This window comes from Puma concolor, chromosome A2 (genome assembly GCF_028749965.1).
Source record: "Puma concolor isolate L17-30 chromosome A2, mPumCon1.1.hap2, whole genome shotgun sequence".
In the NCBI taxonomy this organism is placed as follows: Eukaryota; Metazoa; Chordata; class Mammalia; order Carnivora; family Felidae; genus Puma; species Puma concolor.
In genome coordinates, this window is record NC_141668.1 from 144948122 (window position 1) to 144966059 (window position 17938).

A 17938-nucleotide genomic window follows, 5' to 3' on the forward strand; every position below is an offset into this window, starting at 1 on the left:
ACATGGACAAACAAGTATTTGGATTTTTCAAATGGCTTTAGTTTTTTGTTTTTTGTTTTTTTTAAGTTTATTTTTGAGAGAAAAGCATGCATGCATGCGCGCGCATGGAAGAGGGGCACAGAGAGAGGCAGGTAGAGGATCTGAAGCAGGCTCTGCACTGATAGCAGAGAGCCTGATGTGGGGCTTGAACTCATGAACTGTGAGATCATGTCCTGAGTCAACACTTAACTGACTGAGTCACCCAGGCACCCTTCAAATGGCTTTAGTTATAGTTTTAGCAAAATAAATGTCTTATGGACAAAGGTCAAAATTATCAAATAATATGGGGAAGACATTCTGTGTCCTGACCTTGTGAATTTATCAGATTATAAGGAAATGTATTAACTCTGCATTTGAATTTGTTGCTAATAGGTAATCAAAATATTTTGCCATTTTAGGAAGTAATGACAGAGACCATATTTTTACAAGAAAGAAGGTAGAATAACGAGTTGAGATTGTCTTTGTAACTACAGCATTTTTTTTTTCTTAAATGAAAGGACTTTTTTCAGCGCCCTTCGTGTTTTACGGTGTTTCTAGCAGCATAGCTCCAGGCTATTTTAAATAATACATTTCTCTAACAAGCTTGGAAAGCCATATAGCAGAAAGATATCTGGCTTCTGAAATTTTCCGTTGTCAGAATGGGAGAGGCATTTTGTTTCACAAAGACACGTTTACACATCAAGAGGTTTTTGTAAGTGGAGTCTTGCCAGCTGGATTATGAATGCAATCATCATTTCTTCCGCATCTTCCCATGTCTCTCACATCCACTAGATGATTGTACTGCTCAGGGGGAGGTCACGCATCTGTGGGATAGTGGATGCCTTAGAACCAGCAGCGGCTCTGCTTGAGGAACCACTCATTCAGTCAGTCCACACGTCACCGAATTCCTATTCCGGTCATGCAGTGTGTTTTGCATGGAGTGGTGGGGTTTGGAGGGGGGGGGCGGTATACATCAAACCTGTACACTTTCCAACTCTCGCTTCTACCCTCCTAGTCCCAAACTGCCATCACGCCACCCCTCATCTGCTGTTGAGCATTCCAGTGGATATACCAGATTCTTCTCCTGTCTTTTTTCATTTTAATCTCCACATTGCAGCTAGAGTGTGCTTTCTACTTTTGGGATGAGCACTGGGTGTTGTATGGAAAACAATTTGACAATAAATTTCATATACTGAAAAAAAAAAATAGAGTGTACTTTCTAAAAACCACCCGGAATTCCCATTGTACTGAGAATCAACTCTCAAGTTCTTGATAGTCCTGTGTGCTCTGGTCTCTCACCTTTCCCTTCTCATCTCGTCCCTGTCTGCCCTGCGCTCACATTTGTCCACCAAACTGGCTCATTTCCAGCCATACTGGCTTTGCCAGATGAAGTCTTTTCTTAGGCTTCTACACACAAGTGGTTCATATCCCCATTTCTTTGCCTTGCTGACTCCTTGTCAGTCTTCTCATCTCAATTTATGTGCCCCTTCTTCAGAAAGGTCTTCTTGGATTTCACCCCACTAAATGAATTTCATCTTTTCTGCTCTTTTCTGGCACCCCATTCTTTTCCTTCTTTATAACTATACCAGTTTGTAATTCTGTACTTACTTGATTATCTGTCTTTTGGGGTAGATTTTGAGTTCCATGAGGACAGGGACCCTGTGTGTTCTACTCATCAGGGTATGCCAGGACCTAACAATGCCTGGCACAAAAGCTCTGAAAGGTGGATGAGTGGGCACTGGGGACAAATGGATTGAAATGAATGAACAGGACCCAGTCTCTGTCCTCACAGAGTTTATTCTGAGGGCGAGAGATCAGTTTAAAGGCAATTGAAATACACCTTGATAAATGTTATGCTGACATAACAGCGAGACCTGTAGGTAACATGTGAAGTATTAGGTAGAAGTAAGAGCGTAGGCTTGGACCTGGACAGATCCAGTCCTGTTTTATCTCTGTGTGACTTTGGGCAAATTACTTAACTCTCCTCACCCATGGGATGAGAGTAATAATACCTACTACACTGGTGTGTCATAAGAATTAAATGAGAAAATTAACATAAAATAATAATGGCTTACATTTATTAAGTACTTGCTATATACCAGACATTGTCCAAACACTTTGTTTTAGCTGAAAGAATCCTCAGAACGAGCCTCTGTTATTGCCTTTGTTTTGAGGAAAGTGAAGTAAGTCCAGGATGGTTCATGAATTTGCCATAGGTCATAGACCTACTAACTCTTAGAGCTAGAATTCACTCTTGGAGTTTAAATGTGGAATGTGTTTAAATATGTGCCCTGCACCACTATGCCATGCTGCCATACTTGAAAATACCATTATTTTTCTCTCTAACTATACATGCATACATATGTAGTAGGGATATTTTATTTGAATCCTATATGAGACGAAAGGGGTAAGACTTCTACACCTTCTTTAGGGGCTTCCCGTAATACAGTGTTAGCATTAGAGTTTGGGGAAGGAAATGTCTGCTGTTCTGAGAGGATCCTGTTTCTTCAGAGCTGCATAACCTGACCAGAGTTATCTAAGCATATTACATTTTGGGTATAGAGCAAAGGGAGTGTTTACTGTACTAACGCATAGTGTATTTAGCAATAAAATAACGAAATTCTCTCTTCTCTCTTGGTGTCAACCCACAAAATAAAATTCCCTCCCTTTTTAAAAATAAACTCTTCATTTTGACTTGCATATTTCTTAGCATTAGTTGCGGTTTTCATTTCCAAAGTATTTTAGTGCATCTCTAGCTCACTATTTGACCTGAAGTTAAATGATTTAATAAACAGCAGATTTTTAAGAATTCTTTCCTTTTGTGATCTCTTCCGTACATGGCAGTGGGAAGCCAGTGGTTCCCCTGTGTGGGTTGTTAGGTGTTTCAGAACCTGGGGGCAGACATCTGGTATGCTGGAGGAACACTATGAACCTGAGCTCTTGGAAGAGAACCAACTGCATCTTGAAATAGAAATCCATTTTGCTATATTTGATGCTGCCAATCACACTAAATGATTTTGGAATATTACATTTTTTGACAGGAATTGCATTCATTATACTGAATAGTGTTGAGATGCATTAATTCCTTTCTCCTGATTTTGTCATTATCTCGATGAATTCTGAGAGACATTTTATATTGTTAATGCCTCTAGTGAACTGACATTATTTTTCTCATTTTCACTCATCTCAACCAGGGCTTTTTCAGGATGTGGGATGAAAACACTATGAAGCTGGTGGTGGGTATCATGTGCTCTTTGGAGGCTGGGATGCTTAGCCTGTATAGGTCCTGGGAAATATTGCCAGAAGGGTTCACATTTTGAGCCTTTGGCTATTTGGAGTACTACTTTCATGTGGAATCTCACAAGGTCAATTCTTAAAAAAGAGAGACTTCTGAAAGGGCCCCTAGTCCTTTCGAATGTGAACTGATTTGTTGTGATCTCCACATTGCAATGTTATGAATTTGAAACTCTATCTGAATAGAATTTAATGATTTTAACCTAGAATTTGATCTAGGATTTGTGATGCTCATTCCAGAATTCTTCTTTTATCTTTTTGCTCTATCCCCTAGTTATATGCCTTTGGGTCAGGCTCTTAAATTCCATCTCAGTTTGCTCTTCAGTGTATGGTAATGTAAACTTCTTAATTTATTGTAATTGTCAGAGTTAATCGGAGATTTTGGGGCTTTTTCTAAGAAATTTTAGGAGGTTTAGGTCCATGTGGATCTTAAAGCTTTCCATTTCTGCAAAAATGGAAAACTGAAACATACCCATCCTACAAAACAAAGCTTTAGCCTTAAGGTAATTTTATGAAAGTTTCCCCTACATCACCTTTCCTATTTTGTTGCTAGTGAGCCAGACAAAGAGGTCAGAAAAGAAGTTTGATAGAAGTTTCAGGTCCTTCGACTCTATTGAATTTTGCTCCTAATGCCTCTTCTTCAGGAGCATTGGAGACAGTAGACTCCTTTGAAACTGTATACCAAGTAAAAGGAATATGGCTTCACAGCTGCAGACCTGTTCTTTTCACACGTTATTAGTCTTCTTCAGACACTTTAAAGCCACCAGAGTCGAAAGAACAGCTAAATTTCATGTCTTTACATCAGAATGACATTGGTGAGAGCTTTTGAGATTGTGTCCATTTAACCAAGCACAACTCTTCTCATGGAAAATTTACTTTATGTTTTTGGTCATTTTGGCACCTTCCTTTAAAGAAAATAGTGGTTGCTGTGTAGCTTTTAAGTTATTTGTAAAAATGATGTTATCCAAGGACCAAGTATTGTATTATCCAATAAAATCCTTTATATCACTTAGTGAATACATGTCTAAACTGTGTGTTTAGAACCAGGCAAAAATGGCCAGGAGTTGCTCTTTTTTAAACTAGAAATATGGTGTACTAAAGTGGTCATGACATTGCAAGTTTGATTAACATTTTGAATGTATCTCATGGCTAATTCTGACTTCTATTTTTTTCTTTTTAAAATCATCAGTATTTAAATCTCATTATTTTAATTATGTCCAATTAAATGTGCTTGCATAATCAGTATATTTTGTTACATGCATTCGTAAAGAGAGCACTTTAAGATGTTTTGCATACTGACTTTCATAATATGTTAAATTTGCATGCTTTAAAATAGGTTTTGTGTAGAAGTTTTAGGTAACACGTGGTAGGTGTATAAATCAGATACTCTATTCTTTATCTCTTAAATGTCTTTTGAGAAGTCTTTTCTTTCTGGTTCTTAGTTCAGTTCATTTTACTTCTCTAAATTATCTTGGCAGTACTCTTTAGCTAAGCTAGATATATGATAAAAGCTAAAACACAATACTAGCAAAGGAAAAATTGCATGTATGGAAATATTTGGAAGTGTCCTTACTCTGTAAAATCATAATAAGAGGCCATGCATTTGTTAAAGCACTGTGCAGATAAATTATTGCCCCAAACACCATCAGGGCATAAGTCAGAGTCCTGTCATGAGTTGTCTTGCAGGTTTGGGAGTCACTGGCTTTGCCGTGTGTTAGCTTGAAGACCCTGGGCAAGTTGCTGAGTCCTCTGTGTGTCACAGCCTCATCTGTACAATGGGGATGATATTTATACCTATTTATTGAGTAATTATGAGGATTGAGTTGGATAATGTCAAACGGTAACTGCATAATTTACAATTTTTTATGTCTCTAAATAAGAGTGCAGGGATATTTAATTTTTAGATTGTCCTTCTGAAACATTTTGAGACAAGTTGGGCATGTCTGTTTTCCCTGTGAAATCTTCATGGTACTCATCCCTGAAGAGAAATGGAAAAGTAGCTTTTCTTTGATCGAAGTCTGCTTGACTAGTGACTCATGCCAGTTCTCTATCTGGAAGAAAGTGATCAGCATAAACATGAAAAGACGTGACTCCCATCCATTGAGTATGGGTGTTAGCAATTTACTTAGAAGACAACTGTAGGAACTCCCGGCTTCAGAGTGTTGGTTTGAAGGGACTTACAGGTGACCGGGCCAAGCGTGGAATCACAGAGAGAGAAGAAGGTTCGTCTGTGAAGAAACAGGCCCTGGGAAAAACAAAGCATATAAATTTCCAGCACTTAAGGTATAAGATTTAGGCCTTTGCTATTTACCAGTGCCTGTGTTCTCCTTCACTAGCAGGGATGATTAAAGACTACTCATAGCAAATCACATATCTTCCAGATGCTCTTCCTTCTTTGATATGGCAGAGTTGGAAAGATCGATTTCTTCAATGTCATTGATACATAGCTTACTTTTTATTGTCAGGAGAAATAATTCATCTAGTTTGTTTCTCCTTCCCTATCACTGCATTTTATTTTTAGTCTGGCACTTAGTAATTTCAGTTATTCAAAATAAAATCATCTTAAACATCTACAAAATACAATATAATATGTATGTTATGGGACTTATATGGTCCCTATTATAAAACTTATAATAATTAAGGAATTTTTATTAATGGAGCATTCTAGAACTTCTTAATGTGGAAGCAAAATTCTTTGTTAGCAATTAAAATATGTCATGAAACTTTATGAAGTCCTTTGGCTTTGATTAAGCCGTCCAGTAATAAATACAAGGAGAAACCTTCAATGGGGAGGGCTGGTATCTCTAGAATTCCTGATTTTTGTAATTTTCCCCCCATAAATTGTAGAATTTCTTACCTGGATGCACAAATACTTTAGCATCTTTATTTGGATTCACAGAAATAACTTTGATGGAATGAAATATGTATAATAAATCATGAATGTAGCTTACAATAGCATTTATACATAAATCTATTATAGCGTTTATCACATAATGGTCTTATTATTTATGTATCTCTGCAACCAACTCCATACCCTAACTAGACCATGAGATTTTCAGGGGCTAGTGTATTTGGATCCCAATGGAGCTATCTTTGAACTTCGAATTTCTTTCTTTTTTTTTTTTAAGTTTATTTATTTTGAGAGATACAGAACGCATGTATGGGGTTGGGGGGAGAGGTAGAGAGAGGGAGAGACGGAATTCCAGGCAGGCTCCGTGCTGTCAGTACAGAGCCTGATGTGGGGCTCAACTCACGAACTGTGAGATCATGACCTGAGCCAAGATCAAGAGTCAGATGCTTAACCAACTGAACCACCTAGGTACCCCTCTTTCTTTTTTTCTTTAACTTTTATGTATTTATTCTCTACCCCCCATCTGGGGCTCGAGCTCATGAACCCGAGATCAAGAGTTGTATGCTTCCTCCAACTGAGCCAGCCAGGAGCCCTGAACTTTGAATTTCTAAGTCCTATTCTCTCTTTTTTCCAATCTTACATACATTTTGGGTTGATAATGTTTATATGTTTTATACGAACAGAGGATGCCATTTCTCCCTCAAAAGATTGAAATCCACTGATACGTGGTTCGACCTTCTCTTTAAAATTGAGTAGTACTGCATAGTTAAAGTAAGCTGACATTGCAAATTGCAACTACATTAAAGTCCTCTGTTGCTGGGAACTCCTAACATTTGCTTTTACTTTTTTAATGATCAACATTTGAACTTTAAGTTTTAACCTTTGGTCATAGGCAGCCTAGATCCATGACCATCAAATTTGCCATAGCCCAAGCTTCTTCATCCAAAGACCCTACAGGGTTGGTGGTCACTGGGAACCCATGGTCTTTTTGGATCTGACCTGATGCCCCTCTCCCTCCATGACTCTCTCCACTCCCTTCCCCTTGCCGTAGACACCCTGGTTGCTGAACACCAAACATGCTCTTATGCCTTTGGCTTAAGTTTCCATCCAACCTAATCCTGTCTCTTCACCTTTGAAACCCTAGGTGAAGGCCAAACTCAAATATGTATTCTCCATGAATCCTCTCCGAGTTCTCTGGTTGCAGTCAGTCTCCATTCTCAGTGTTCCCATACTTGTGTATATGATTACTCTGAGGATAAGGACAACTTATTCATCACTGTGGTCACTCACAGCACTTAGAAGAATTCTCTGTGCATGGTGAGTCCTCAGTAATTCTAGTTTATATTGTATTATGCTGAAATGTGTTAATATACCGTCAAAGTGGTTCTTAGATTAGAAAAAGATAGAAAAAGAAATAAGAATTAGAGTGAGAAGGAAGTGAATGGGATTAAGAAAGTGTCCAGCTGTCCTCTTCTCAGTCCTTAATGCCTGGAAAACTACTAACTGAGCCTTAATTTAACCTTTTATTTGCCTGCCAAGTATAAAGTACATTTCTTCTAGCTACACCTCTGCTGGCAGGATAGTAACTATTTTGAAGAATGAGGAGAGTCAGGAGAACTTACGTAAGAAGAAATAAGTACCCTTGAGTTTTCTCAAAATGGTTATGTGGGTAGGAGAATATGTAAGTAAATGTTCTCAAGGCTGGATTAAAGCTAAGGAGCATCACATTTGGCTTTTTGATAAAAATTCTGATTGTAAGCCCATAACAGAACTCCAAGAGAACTTTAATTAAAACCAAGCAGTCAGCACTTTTATATTAGAACACATTAGTGATCTTACATTTTATATCTTTTTCATATTTTAAAAGCTATTATAATTGAAACAATGACAGTGATATGAAATCCTCAGGATAGTTGGAGGTTGGTTACATTTGTTAGCAGTAAATAGGTACAGCTGTTCTGTTTGCTATACATAGGTGTTACCATCCGCTTTGTTCTGAGGTTAAGTGCCATTGATTTACAACTTGGAAAATAAATTATTTAAAACCTATGCAGGGGCGCCTGGGTGGCGCAGTCGGTTAAGCGTCCGACTTCAGCCAGGTCACGATCTCGCGGTCCGTGAGTTCGAGCCCCGCGTCGGGCTCTGGGCTGATGGCTCAGAGCCTGGAGCCTGTTTCCGATTCTGTGTCTCCCTCTCTGTCTGCCCCTCCCCCGTTCATGCTCTGTCTCTCTCTGTCCCAAAAATAAATAAACGTTGAAAAAAAAATTTTTTAAAAATAAAAAAAAAACATATGTGATTACTGCTATACCATAAACATAGTGATTTGTAATAAAATGTACACATTTACTATATTTTAGAAATTGATGTGTTAGCATAAACTTTTAAAACATTTTAGGAGTTCTCTATTATTGTAGGGGATCTATAAATCATATCTAACCCCTATGTTTTACAGAAAAAACCCTGAGACTCAGAAAAGGGATGTTACATTTTTCAAGACACAAAGTTTCTTAGAGGCAAAGCCAACACTAAATCCAGAACTCCTGACTCTCTAGCATCTTTGCTTGACATCTTTGCTGCTTTTTAGTGCTTGAGTTGGAAAAAGGGAAAGATGTAGTATGATTTTATAATCATGGTTTTTGACACTTTGAGAGTGAAGTTACTTGCGCAAGTACTTTGGACTACCAGTTGTGGAAAGTTAATTCTGTTACCGTAATCTGGATTTCTGTTCTTCCCCAATCCCTGTCCTCTAAAAACCACCAGAAATAATTAATTCTGTGTTTGGGTCAGGATTAGCAAAATTCAAAAAAAAAAAACCAAAAAACAAAAAAAACCTACTTTTAAGGATTGTTTGGTTGTTAAGGACATTAATCAATTTAAATTATGTCTGGTAGAAGGATAAGTATTAGAACATGGGGAGCTTATAAGAACCCAAATGTACAACTTTATACAGGCCTCTTAGGAGGTGATGGTTGTCATTAATTTCTCTCTCTTTCCCTCTCTCTTTCTCTCTCAGCTACTCTCTCATTTCTTATCCTGTGAGTCTTCTCTGTTCTGTTTCATCTCACAGACCACCTTCCTCTGTTTGTCATTGTGAATGTGGGCAAATATGGCTACCAGTAAGTCCCTCTGTGACCCTACAACTCCAATACCCATCACTGTCTGACCATGTTCAGTAGGTGTATCTTACAATGCATAGATCTGAAAGAATCATCAGGATCAGTTATTGGCCAATCATTGGCCGTAAGCCAGCCGTCTTTGTTGCAGCTTCAGAAAACAGATATCCTGAGAAGAGAGTATGGGCAGGGCAGGCAGATGGGCTGATAGACCCACTTGTACTCTCTTCTGAGTCTAAACATTTTTCAGTTACCTCAGAACCTCTTTCTTTCTCAGTTAGCTGCCCATGAGCTCTACAGATATTCCTGAGCCCCTCTAGTGGGTGGTATTTAGGGGTACATAGTAGCCAGAATTTTTTATTGGAGTGAGATCTACTTTTTTAAAAAAAATATGTTTATTTTTTGAGACAGACAGAGCAAGCTGGGGAGGGGCAGAGAGAGAAGGAGAGAGAAATCCCAAGCAGGCTCCATGATGTGAGCGCAGACCCCACACAAGGCTCAAACTCATGAACTGTGAGATCATGACCTGAGCCAAAACCAAGAGTCAGGCGCTTAACTGACTGAGCAACCCAGTTGCCACTTAGAGTGAGATCTACTTTGATGGTCTACTTTGATGTCCTGTCCTATGTCATGTACTTCATGTATGTGGAATCCTGTATAAAATGTCTTAGTTAATCAGGGTAGGCTCTGCTTTGTGCACTCACTCAAGGACTAAGCACCATTTTTTTAGTGCTTCTTTAGCTGATTAATAGCACTGAGTAGATTGGTTAGGTTTGTTGAACATCTACAGTATGTTAGGCGCATTTCATACTGTATTTGCCAAGTTTGCTAAGGTGCCTTACAGCAGGTTTTTTATATATATTTCTGTCTCACATGACCTGAGAGCTGCAGGTGAGCTGTAGCTATGCTTTAGCTCTAGGTCAACTACATATCTAGGCTGTGTCTTCTCATTCTAGAACCTGCACTGAACAAACAGCCCCTGTGTGGGACATGCTCTTCATGAGGCAAGGGCAGAAGAGCAAGAGTCTGAGCAAAACCACACAAATGAATTTAAAGCTTCTCGGATATGTGTGGGACATGTTACTTATATTTATATCCATTGGCCGACTGAAGTCATACAGCCAAGCTTAAAGTCAGTGGGTTGGGGATATATAAACATCTTACATAAAAGAGTGATAGTAAGTAGTTGTGAACACTGATAATATACACAAACACATATATGTATTGTCCCATCCAATTATCATAACACTCTTAAATACGGATATCCTCACCATTGTACAATGTACTAATTTAACAGTTATCTATTTAGTACCTACTGTGTCCTAGACACTATGCTTTTCAGTTAATAAAGGTCAACGGGAGACCATCACTATACCATCCTTTATATTTTAACAATATGGATTTATTTTATTTAAAATGTTGTGACTTTTGTATGTACTCCTATTTGTTGTGAAACTGTTTTTTTTTTTTACACTTTTTGGTCACAGGACCCCTTTACACACTTAAAAATTATTGAAGACTCCAAAGAGTTTTCATTTATGTGGGTTATATTTGTCTGTATTTACTGTATTAGAAATTAAAAGTAAATTTGAAAGATATATATTATTTAGAAATAATAACCCTATTACATGTTAGCATAAGTAACTGAATAACCAACATAGAATATCTGTATTTTCTAAAGCAAACAAGAAAAGGAACACAGAGTGGCATTGTTTTACACTTCGGTAAATCTTTTTAATGTCTGGCTGACTAGAAGACAGGTGTATTCTCATACCTGATTCTGTATTCAGTCTCTTATGGGATAATATGTCATTTCACCTCTGGCAAACTCCATTGTGTACTCATAAGAGAATGAAAAGGACAGGGGCGCCTGGGTGGCGCAGTCGGTTAAGCGTCCGACTTCAGCCAGGTCACGATCTTGCGGTCCGTGAGTTCGAGCCCCGTGTCAGGCTCTGGGCTGATGGCTCAGAGCCTGGAGCCTGTTTCCGATTCTGTGTCTCCCTCTCTCTCTGCCCCTCCCCCGTTCATGCTCTGTCTCTCCCTGTCCCAAAAATAAATAAACGTTGAAAAAAAAATTTTTTTTTTAAATAAAAAAAAAATTAAAAAAAGAGAATGAAAAGGACAAAGAATGTCTTAGTATTGTTCCAAAAATAGTTTTGATATCACAGAGCCCCTGAAAGGGTCTTGGAGACTGGGATCCCCAAACTGCTCTTTGAGAACCAAGAGTCCCTTAAACACACTTTGAGAACTGCTCTTCTAAAGTATATTCTGAAAGCAAGCACATGATATCCTCAGTGCATTTTCCTGGAGCATTGCCTTTCTATTAATCTATTTTATAACTCAAGTGACTTTATTAGTCAGGTAGGCTAACTGCTATAACAGATAACCCACTAATCTCAGTAATGTAACACATTAGTTTGTTTTCTGTTCTTGCTGTAATTCAGTTCAGGCCAGGTAGGGGCTCTGATCACACACAATCATTGAGGGATCTACACTCCTTCCATCTTCCATCTAGGACCTTGGAGTCCTCTACTGGATCTTCTGTATCTGGATAGCAGGTACAGAAGAGAGAGTTTAGAGAATCACATGGGGAGATATTTGAGGTCACATTCCTCTGGCCAGAACTCCTGTACCACCCATAACAGCATTGGAAGCTGGGAAGTAGGATCTGGCTCTGTGCCCAGAAGAAAAGGAAACAACAGGTTTTGGCCAAGACATACCATCCTTTACCAGCTGAGTTTCTAACAAATAAGTTAAAAGAAAATTATGATTTACTGTCAGCTCTTTTGACCTTATGAAACTTAAGTGATACACAGTGCAAAGCAATAGTACCTCATGCTTTGAGAAAAATTGTAGGGACATGCAGTCGAAAATAATTTTTAAATATTTTGGGGCGCCTGGGTGGTTCATTCAGTTGAGCGACTGACTTCGGCTCAGGTTATGATCTCGTGGTTTGTGAGTTCAAGGCCCACGTCGGGCTCTGCGCTGATAGCCCATTTTGGATTCTCTTGTCTCCCTCTCTCTCTACCCCTCCCCCGCTCACAGTCTGTCTCTCTTTCCTTCAAAAATAAATAAACATTAAAAAAAAAACCTTTAAAATAATTTTTAAATATTTTAAACGTTTATTTTGAAATAATTAATTGCAAAAATAGTACAAAGAACTACTTTTATCCAAATTCACCAATTAACATTTTACCACATTTGCTTTTACTTTCACTGTGTATACGCACGTGTGTGTGTGTGTGTGTGTGTGTGTGTACATACACATTTTCCTTAAACTATCTGGGAGTGAATTGCAGACCTTCTACTCCTTTACTAAATACTTGAGTGTGTACCTACTAATAACAAAGACATTCACTTACACAACCACAGTATAATTTTCAAAATCAGGGTATTCAGCATTGATGCAGTATTATTACTCATGGTATAGACCTACTGTCCTTTGTAGCAATTATGTTTTTAGTCTAGGATTATAGATTTCATTTAGTTTTCTTTGTCTTCAGTCTCCATCAATTTGGAATGGTTCCTCAGCTCTTCTGTGTCTTTCACATCAATGACTTTTCTGAAAAGTTCAGGCTACTTATTTTGTAGAATGCCCTTTCATCATGTTTTTCTGATGTTTTCCTTATTAGATTCAAGTTCTACATTTTTGACTTTAGAAATACTATGAAAGAGGTGTTGTATCCTTCTCAGTGCATTTTACCAAGAGGCATATGATGTTGGTTCATTCCATTTTAGGTGGTGGTAACTTTGATCCCTTGGTTAAAGTGATGTCTTCCAGGTTTCCTCGTGGTTAAGTTACTACTTTTCTCTTTAAATTATTAAGTCATTTATGGGGATATACCATGATAGTGTGTAAATATCTTGGTCCTCATCAAGGTTTCCTTTACTAGTTTAGCATGATGATTCTTGCCTGAATCAGTTATTATTTATAATGGTTACAAAACGAAGTGAATTTTTAAGTTATTTTCCAGTTACACATATAAGAAACAAGTGTGGTAGACAGTTGTTGGCTCTCTGCCTAGCATACTTTGCCACATTTTTCTCTTTCTAAAATTTTCTGTGTTTTGTTTGGATATCTCCCCCTGCCTAATGGCAGTCTTTGTATTTCTAGTAAAAGTGATGACAACATAGCCAGCCCCTGGTGTGGACTTTGATTGATAGGTCAGTTAGTACATTCCATCCACTTAGCCACATTTATTCTTTTAGGAGTGGGAGTCTGACCTACTCTAGCCCAATCAGAGTGAACTTTAGGGCTCTTGTTTAGGTTGCTGGACTGGAGCATCATTTGCATCTGGCAACTGTCATGTGACCATGAGTATAAAGCTGACTCAGGTGGCAGAGGAGAGAAAGAGAAAGAAATTGGGTCATTGATGACTGTTTTGAGCTGTTAAGTCAGTCACCCCTGAAGCCTGTCCTACTTCTGTGGTTTCCAATTATGTGAGCTAATAAATTTCATTTATTAAGTGAGCTAGCTTGAATTGGGTTTTCTGTTAACTTTTGACATAGAGTCCTAACTGATATTCTCAGTAACAAACAGAAATAACTGTTTTACCTGATATTTTAAAGATGGTAAGGAGGATGTGTGCATAAAACTTTTCCAACACAGAAAGAAATGGGCATAAGGGTTTGTTTGTTTGTTTCCTCACCAGCGTTGTGGTAGCACCCTGGCACAGGCTACTAACGAAGGTTAAAATACCAGAATCAGCAAGGTATGTCCAATGTGTCAAAGGGTCATGAGCTCCATAGTTTCGGAGAGAGGCTAGATTCGTTTGACTTATTTCGGTTAACCAAACCAGCTTCAGTGAATTAAAGCACAGTAGGGGCATCAAACGCAGGCATGTTGGAGTGTCACAGAAGCCCAAGGACACTGATGCAGCTGGGTTTGGAAGCCAGCATTAGAAAGCCTTAAGTACTCCCTCTCACTCCTCCGTCTCCGCTGTTCTGTGTTTCTGCTTTGTTTCCAGTCCTACCCGGCAATTTCAAAATACCTAGAGAGTGAATATGATTGTGTTAGTTGGGGTCAGGCATTCACTTCTGTTCAGTTCAGTTGTGCTCATTGGTATAAAAATGATTTCAGAAGACCTAGCCCTGAGGGTATGGAGATTTCAGGGAGGGAGTCAGAGACTCCAGAGTTGGCTACTAGAGAAACATTTATAAATGCCACAGCCAGTTGAAGTCATAATTGTAAGCAGGAATAATTGATCTGTGATGCCTTTCTTCCCTCTCAGGACTTCTGCCCCTCATTATTAGCTTGTATTTCTCTCATTTGAATTCTTCCTAAGATGCTTGTTAATAAGATCTTAAGGTGTGGGTTGTAATCATTTCCAGGATATGTTTTATTTTACTAAGTTCATGTTTTACACCAGCAGCATCAGCAGCCTGGGAATTTGGACTGCAAATTCTTAGGCTCCACTCCTGAAGTACTGAGGGAGAAACCAGCAATCTGTGTTTTAACAAGTCCTCTAGGTGATGCTTGATGCCCTCGATGTCTGAAAACCACCACCGTGGGGAATTCTGGAAACCCATGAGGTGGCCAGAACCCGGGCTCTGTTTTGCCAGCATCTGTTCCCTGGTTCTGCTTGACTATCAGAAATATAGCCAAATTTTCCTCACCCTTTGGCTCAAAAGAGAACCCTAAGCTCTGGCCACTAAAGAGGAAAAGAGACTTGAGCTGCAGAAAGGTTCTGTCTTCAGCTCTAGAGTCTGTCTCTTCAGTTTAGACCCAAGGGCCCACCCATGCATCTAGCATTTCTGGGCCTTTTTCTGCCTGTGTGTGCAGAAGTCTGAAAGCCCCTGTTCTTTCTCCACATCCCTGCTCTTTCTATGACTCCCTCCCTTCTCCTCTTTTCTTCTTTTCTCTCTTACCCTCATTTTATTTCTTCTTTCTCTTCTACATCCTTCTTTCTCTTTGCCTTCTCTTTCTTTCCTTTGCCTTCTCTTTCCTCTCCACCTTTTTTATTCTTGCCCTTTGCCTTCTACTTTTTTCTTTTTCATTGTTTTTCTCATTTTCTTTTTCCTTCTTCCTTCTCCTTCTCATTTCTTGTAATTCTCCCCATTTTATTACTCTTCCTCCTCTGACTTCTACTGCTTGGAGGGGTAAACTCGCTCAAGAAGAGGATAGATGAATGCCTGCGGGCCACAGAAAGTGACAGATGCCATTGCTGTTGTCCTGCTTGCGACCTACAGACATCCTTAGACACCCAGGGTACCTTCAGGATTATCCGGGGTCTGGGACTGCCCCCTCCTGCACCTGTTCAGCAGGATCCAAGCTTTTCAGCTCTGGGTCCCCTCAGCCTCCTAGCCCACGCCCGACCCAGACCCGAGGAGCAACTTACACTGCTGTGTGCTGGCACATGTTTACCAATGAGCTCTGCAGAGGGAGTAGGGTATTGAGGAGCCCTGATATTGAACATTTGCTAATTTCTGTGGGGTAAACGTTCCCACTGGCTGCTTTCAAGATGCCAACCTGACATCACTGAATGAGGAGCTGGAAAGAGATGCTCCCAAGGGACTCCCACAAACCAGTGAAACCAGTTGTAGCATGCACTGAGGAGGGTCTCACTAGCCATGGCCTGCACACAGCACTACCACTTTCCCCCATTAATGCACATTAACGGATGGGTTACTCTAATTTGAGACCTCAGATGTCTGCTCACTCCCTATTTAACAGACTCATGTTTTAGAATGGCCACTGGAATAATTAAAAACAGCAGTATATAATAATGGACACAACACCACATTTTAGTTCAATTCAGTAACATTCAACTGCAAATACTGCCCCCCAAATTGCAGCCTTTTCAATGATTTGTAAACCCTTTTACTTATGAGTCTGAGCTCAGTCAAAATATTACTATAAATTGACAACACTTTTGGATTATAGATATAATAAAGTCTCGGTTAATATTCAGTTAAAACATAAGATATCATTCTGTCACCCTGTCTTTTTTATTTGCATCCTACAGCATCTCTGGTGAATTTTATTATTTTTAAGTAGCTTCACATTATGTTTTATGATACATTTCTTCCTGCAACAGTTTTGCATACAGATGGAAATGTTGGGAATCTAGTTTAAGGCTGATCTTATTTATTTATTTATTTATTTATTTATTTATTTATTTATTTTATTCTGTTATGTGATTGATCTGGTCAGTGAACAAGAAATTCTTCGAGGCCATCCATCACTCCAGGCAGCAGCTGAACTAAACCTTCTAACTCACTGCTTCCAGTCAGTCATGCAAGATTCGGGTTATAAATATTGAATGTGCAAACAACTGTTTAAATTAGCTGTCCTATCTATTTTATGCAATTTCAGTAGAAAAGCAAGCTGATATATTGTTTAGTGGCAAGAGGTAGAAAGACAGTGAATTCAGTATTATCCTTCCATACGTCATTGAACTCATCCTGTTGGCAAATATTTAAAATAGATCAAATTAATTCCTGTTCCCTTAAGTTAAATTAGAAAAAAGGCAACTGAGCATGTAATTTATGTAGCTTTTTTGGTTTTTTATATTCAAACAGTAGCAAGACTGTTAATAATTGTAAATGTAGCCATCTGCCATAAATATAGTAGCCAATTGTTAAAAGCTTAGTTCTGTGAATTTTGTTACCTCTTTGCAATAACAAAAATAGCTTAATATTTGGAAAATATTTGGGCAGGAAGGAAAGTCGCAGCTGGCTTATCCTAGCCTTCCTGGTAAGCATCTAGAATATTGAACATGAGCAGGTGTTTGTTTTTCTGCTACTTGGATGTGTAACAAGTGGGCACACTTTCACCAGTATTGGTGTACACAAAAGATAAAATTGCCAGTCATCTGTAGTGACTTCAACAAGCCCTTCGTATGTAATGAATTTAGGTAAACTTCAAAAATTGCTGTCTCTGTTTTAAGTTTATTCTTCAAATGAAAGTATTCTGGGAACATCCTTTCAAGTAGCCTACATTAATAGCAAACACGAACTGCTTACAAAAGAGAAAATTATATGCCTCCCTCATAGGCATGCAGGGCGTTGGGCATGGGTCTCTTGACAGTTGGATTGCAAACTATTGCAACCTAACGGAAAAGCTGGGTGAAGTTTTATGTTATGTTCTGTGGCAAACACTGCTCAGTGCTTACCCAAATCCATTTTTCTCTTCTTCCTTTAGCAGAAATTTTAGCAGAAATTTTGGTCAGGATGGCAGTGAACCCAGCTAAACACTTCCAACACTCCCATGTAGCTAGAGATGGCCACATGACCTACTTCAGGCCAGTGAAATACAAGTTGAATTTCGCTTGGCAGTACTCCCAGGAAAGCTTTTTATTTTTATTTATTTATTTTTATTTTTTTTAATATGAAATTTATTGTCAAATTGGTTTCCATACAACACCCAGTGCTCATCCCAACAGATGCCCCCCTCAATACTCCTCATCCACCCTCCCCTCCCTCACACCCCCCATAAACCCTCAGTTTGTTCTCAGTTTTTAAGAGTCTCTTATGTTTTGGCTCCCTCCCTCTCTAACCTTTTTTTTTTCCTTCCCCTTCCCCATGGTCTTCTGTTAAGTTTCTCAGGATCCACATAGGAGTGAAAACATATGGTATCTGTATGACTTATTTCACTTAGCATAACTGCACTAACTTGTTCCTTTAGCCCTGTGTCCTCTGGCACTTTGCTCTTGCCTTGTTT

General features: G+C 38.8%; 1 protein-coding gene across 9 annotated transcripts in view; it reads left to right on the top strand.

Annotated features, from left to right (window-relative positions):
• The window catches only part of CFAP20DC (CFAP20 domain containing), a 239747-nt gene that overhangs the window by 15907 nt on the left and 205902 nt on the right, over positions 1 to 17938 (top strand). Inside the window, exon 1 of one of the 9 annotated variants that reach the window (XM_086697762.1) lies at positions 7312 to 7480. The exons of the other annotated variants lie outside the window; for them this stretch is intronic. The gene's annotated coding sequence lies outside the window, so the exon portion shown is untranslated. Of the gene's footprint in view, positions 1 to 7311; positions 7481 to 17938 lie in introns of those variants that run through there. 9 annotated transcript variants of the gene reach the window in all.